Here is a 6,000-nt window from a genome sequence, read left to right as displayed (position 1 = left end):
AAGCTATTGATGGTTAGTGACTCAAAGTGACAAGACAGAGGGATGCAGACACTCACACTGATTTCAGTCCCTTGCTAATGCCATGCCCAGTCAGGACTGTGGCCAAAGGCCTGCTGGATAAAATTCCCTAGCTGGTAAAGGAAGTGATCTGAACAATGGCTTGTCCACTTTTTCTGTGAGGAGAGGGGCACATCAGTTCTGATAACACATCTGCAGGCTCTCCCAGCAGGAGCGGGGCTAGGACCTGAAGGGCCCTAGAGCTTAGGAAAAGTGCTGTAAACACTGTAGGGCCAGAGAACCATTGCAGAGCTCTCAGTGCTCTGGGAAAAACACTCACATGCCAGTGGGAAGAACGTGGCACTCCCTCGGGCTTGCCTCCTCCTTCAGATGCCCAGGGTTTGACTCAGATTTGCTGCTGCCTCATTTTCCTTGCCAGCACAGCATCAGCATCAGGGCTGTGGTTAGACCATGAATGCCCTGGTAGAAAAACACCTCCTGAGACAGCCCTGAGGTAAGAGCTGCGGGGAGGGCAGAGCAGGTGAGTCACTCACTGAGTCACTCAGCAGGTAGAATATTTTGAAGAATAAAACCAAGTCATTTCGTTCAAAGTGAAATGCCAGCTACACATCACCCAGGCTGCCTTCACTATGGAGAACAGCAGCTGAGGTGTCAGAGCTCTGTACAACATCCTGGCCAGAGACAAGCAATTCACATCCAGCATCAGTCTCCCAACCTTCATGAGAGGTCAGCAAGCTACCATCCTATCAGCCAGGGCTGTGCTATCAAGCTCTAGGTGAAAGATGCAAGGTGTATTTCCTCACAATCCTTTGCTCCGGTCAGTCTGGTCTTTATGAGACTGTAATTCCTCCTGAGAGTCACCACCCCAGGCTGGGTGTGCAAAGAGAGGCACTCCACCCTCCATTCTTTGTAAGGAATAAAGTCCTCTCTCCAGCACAGCATGTCCCAAGACTCTTGTCTGCCACTGATCCCTTCCAGCACTCACAGCCCTGCTCTCAGGATGCATGGGAAGCACACTACCAGCAATGGGTAAAGAGCATCCAAGCTGTCCTTCACTGTTCAAGAGACTGGGTAGCCCCAGCTCCTCAGTGAGATCAGGCCCCTGAAGCACAGAGCAGGAGGCACCTGGGGCTTTGGGAAGACAGCATGGCCAGGCTGACACTGGGGAAGCACCACAACACTTGTATCATGAATGCAGTGAGAACCTGAGTTCCTTTGGTACCACATGGTACCAGCTGTGCTTACACACAGGCTTAGACATGACTAGTTATGATATGCCTGTGGTGCTGAGCCACTGCCCACATGATGAACAGCCAACTCACAGCACATCTCCTTTTGCCAGTTTAGAGACACAGAGCAGTTAAATCCCAGCTTCTGAGGCCAAGCTTTTCCTGAGTAACATCAGCAAACATTCTTATCAGTAACATCTGCAAATATTCTTATCACCAGAGGTCTCTGGCTCAGTATTGCCCTGCAGTGGCCACCACAGCAGTCTTTAACTCCTCAGTTCTCACAGGCACCCACAACACAAGCCAGAGAGCAGCAGGCCTTGTCCTGCAGTAGTCCCTGCTGCACCTGCAGACAGCATTTTGCTGGTACCAGCCCGGGGGTTGTCAGGTGGGTGTTTCTACTGCACAGCTGAGCCTCATGGGGCTAAAGAGAGAATGCTCTGCTCAAACAGCAGGACTCTCATGTGTTCCCATCCTCTTTCCACTTTAGCTTAATGATGGGGGAGGAAAAAGGGGGAGCAAATTACTTTGCTAGCCCTGACAGTGAGGGAGTAATTTTCCAAGCTACAGCCAAGCAGAAGAGGGAAGAAGTGACACAGAGCTTGGCTCTGCCCACCTCCAACTCAGAAAGAAAAGCTCTGCTGAGCAAATGCTGTGCCTTTCAGAGGGTGCTAAGCAGCACTGAGTACCCACTATGGGAGGTAATAAGTCCCAGCTGGTAGTCTGGATCTGCATCTGTTCACCTTTTCAGCATTTGCAGTTCATGCATGGGAAGTGGCACTGTACTGTACCAAACCAAGGACACAGAGCTGGGAGGGTATTCGGAAGTCTTTTGTTCCAGAATCAAAAGAAGCCTTTCCTGCCTCCTACTTGGGATTCGATGCTTTAGAAACTGGTTGCTCAGATACCAAACAAATCTTGTGTAGATTCCCTACTAAAACAAAACCATAGAAATTTATGTAACCAAATCCCTGCTTTGGACTGTGACCTCACCAGGCCCTATTCATTAATTAGGCTACACTGAAGCTTTACTCAGATCCAAACCTGACACTGATGCACTCTGTAGGAGACACTCTTTGCTAATGGGACACATACCAAACATGCTGTTTTAATCCCACACTGACCACAGGTGACCTTGACATTAAGAAAGGCAGAAAGACACGGCCTACCTCTCTCTGTTAGTTGCTGTGTGTAAAGAAAAAAGCAAGTTTGGCTATCCAAGCTGATGTATTTTAGCTCAGCTGGCAGAAGGGCTGCACCCCCTGTGACAGCAAGCCTTGAGCTCTGACCCTACAGAAAACCCATGTTCTTTGTGGTACCAAGCCGTGAAACTAGCACAGTGCTCCTGGCATTTCTACCTGCCTTCCTAGTTCCCAAGCCTCTGCAACGGTGGTCTTTATGGGTTAATGGGAAAACATAACTCTACTGGTTTGTGGTTCCCTTTCCCTATCTGCCCATCATGCTACTCTCAAGCCCACACCCTCAGTGTGAGCTCAGCACTTGGCATCCTGCTGAACTGGGTGGTGAGGGTCCCCTCACTCTGCTGACCACTCTGGTTTGCTCCTTTCTGAGCAGCCTTTGGAATTCAACCAGTCAGTCTGTCAGCAGCAAACCCTCAATTCCTCTTTCCTCTTTGCCTACTCTCCTTCTCAATCTGCCTTTAGGTAAAGATAAGTTTACTGCTGATTTACTACAATAAATACATGAGATGGCTGGGTTTGGGGAAAATGACCAGGTAATGAATAAAAAAGACAGCTCAGGCCTGTTGAAGACAAAGACTGATACTACACATGAGCATCTTCAGTGGAGAGATCACTGTCTGGAGAAAGTCTACTGGAACCAGCACCTACAGCTTAACAAAAATAGATTTACTACACAAGTCTAACCATTTGCCTCTTCAAAGTCTCCCATATTGTTGTAATGACAAATCATCAGTGGTCAAAGGAATCTTTCTTATTTATGCTCATGACATACTGATTCTGAAAATAAAAAAACCCAAACCAACCCCCAGGTATGTTAGAGCTATTAGAGGTGATGTCACGTGTTATGAGCCTGCTGGTGGCATTGCATTTTTGCCTCTTCTACAATAAACAGCACTGTTTTCACACAGGTCATCAATAAGCCCTGAATGTTCTCATGGATAAGAGAAGTGCTGGAGGACTGATGTGCAAAACTGCTGTGTGTTCACCAAATGACTGTACAGGCCATTTATTCATGAGCTGGACTCTGATCCTCGTGGGCCCCTTCCAACTCATATTCTGTGATTCTGTGAAAATGACATCAAAGAAAGATGCACTTGTTCTTCACCTTCAGAATTCCTGACTTTCTGCTAACGTCATTCAGATCTACCAAGCAGAACATGAAGGGACATAAGAGTACTTGAAGAAGAGAAAACAAGGTGATACCACCTACATAAAAGAATCAAGCAAAGCAACAGAACATTAAATGGCTCTGACAGATAGATGTTCTTATTCCTGTATGTAATTACAGGGCTTGTTCCCTTTGTCCAATATTAAACGCTTCATGGAATTAAACTGCCACCATTTCCTGACAACAGCACAACCTAAAAAGTCTTATGATAAGGAAATGCTTCCTGCCATTAAGCCTGTTTCTTCTTCCCTCATTCTTCTTCCACAAGTCAGAATTACTCTCTTCGACATTCCCTGAACCCATCATTTTACTTCTACTCACCCTAGCAACCATGAATTAAGGTAGGTATTCCTTCAAGGCTCTTTCACTGCCATCCCTGCCCCCCTTCCCAAGGGGGAGCATCATCTCTGCTCATACTGCTTTTCTCAGAATGTCTTTTCTGAAATTCAGGTGCTTCCAGCTGTTTGCAGTAACACTGATGTGAACACATCAATATCAGGGAGAAAGTTACGTTAGCACTATGCAATGCATGCAAAAGACTTCACCACAAAACAGGAACAAAAATGCAAATATTACACAAACCCACTATCACAGGCCTCCTGCGACTTGACTATCTTTTGAAAAGATATGCTCCTATTTCCCAACCAGTGGCATTAAATAGCTTCCAAGGATACTCCTTACTTACATGGACTACAAGAGAGACACTGGGGTGAAGAGAGGGGGGGAAAAAAAGATGGCTCCTTCCCCAAGTGTCATCCATGTTAAAATTTTATGAGTCACTGCCAAAGGCCTATCACATTATAGAAAGAAGATCCATTTATTTTGCAAAATCACTTGCTTGGGATGGCTTCCAAAAAGATCTTACTTGGCTGAACATAAGCAGAGTTGTCTCCTGAGATGTTATATGGCAAAGCCTACTAATAATATTCCTGAAGCCTATCCAGGGTCCATTGTAGTGAAAGCTTTGCCATGAATAGGATTAAATATTAAATACAAGCATTCCAGTATTCCCTACTTGCCTGGCTGTGTTTTCACAAAATATTTTTTCAAAATAGTAAAAAAAATATTTTGTTTTTCCCCTAGTCAGCATGGTTATAACTGTGGCCAGTATTTGCTGAGCATTACATGACAAATGAATTCAGATAATCTGCTCTTGAGAAAACAGCTAAATATAACTCAAGAGATCAACAATACCAGTGCTAATAAAAATAAACTTATACTTCCTTTATTTTTTGGGTGAGAGCAATGTTCATATTCCCACTGCAGCAGTGTTTCTGGAGCAGTGATTCTCCAAGATGCTTCATCAGGCACTGCCAAGTGGGGCACATTTGTTTACAGAAGTGTACAACTTCTGTGGTGCTTTCTACTAAAAGTTAGATGGAAAAAGTGCAGGAAAATCTACAAGGAAGTTTTAGTGATGACCCAGGTCAACCCACTCAAGAATTTGGGAGTAACTATTTTAAATGTACTCACAGTGAACAAGCTGTACTTGTAAAACTAGGAGTAACAAAAAGTGAGACTCCTGAATGCAAAATGCAAACAGGGTAATGATATGTAAATCATCTGGGTCAGAGGCCTAATTGTTGGGTCCATTAGACACTGGATTTTAAAATACCCATCTCAACGTCAGAGATGGGTACTTTTGGGAAACCACTGTCATTCAATGTCCTAAAATAATTGTAGATAGTAGATACAATACAGGCTGTGCTGCTTCCCTCAACATTTAACTTTTAAAATTAAAAATGGCATGAAATTTGGTGAAATTCATCCTGAGAGAGCATGAACAAAGTTGTATTTGTAGTAACAACTGATCAAGGATGCAATTTGTGTCTCTGTGCTGATATGTTCTACCCTGGCTGACTCTGGGAACTCTAGAACGGAACCCTAGGCTTAAAGCAAGAATCCTTAGAGACAGACCTAAGAAATCTCCCATTTGTCCAGATCTGCAAAAGATTCCTCCTATCCCCCACAGAGGCTGGCAAAACTCAGCAGGCAGGGAATCCTATGGAGGTTATAAGCCTGTCCATGCTCCCAGAACAAATATGCTGAGGGAGACACTCAAGTCTGGGCTCTTAGCAGTACAGTTCTGCAGAGACAATGTTATTCTTAAGGTCCCTGAAGCTGTCAGCAAAGATAGATGCCAACCTGCTTCTAAAAGTGGCTCTGAGAAATCACTGGCTGTATGATTGCAACACTCAGGGATTGAATGAAGCATGCCTTTTAAGTGAAAGCCGAGCTCACCTTGCTTGGTATGCTTTGAAAACTCATCTGGAAAAACATGGCACCTCTCACCCATTAGAAAAAAACCCAAACATCTGTTACCTTCCATCTCAAAAGTCTTCTATTAAAATCAGGTTTCAGAAGTCACTATATTGCAAGCAGC

Source organism: Prinia subflava, chromosome 5, assembly GCF_021018805.1.
Source record: "Prinia subflava isolate CZ2003 ecotype Zambia chromosome 5, Cam_Psub_1.2, whole genome shotgun sequence".
Lineage (NCBI taxonomy): Eukaryota > Metazoa > Chordata > Aves > Passeriformes > Cisticolidae > Prinia > Prinia subflava.
Note: the sequence above shows the minus strand (reverse complement) of the source record.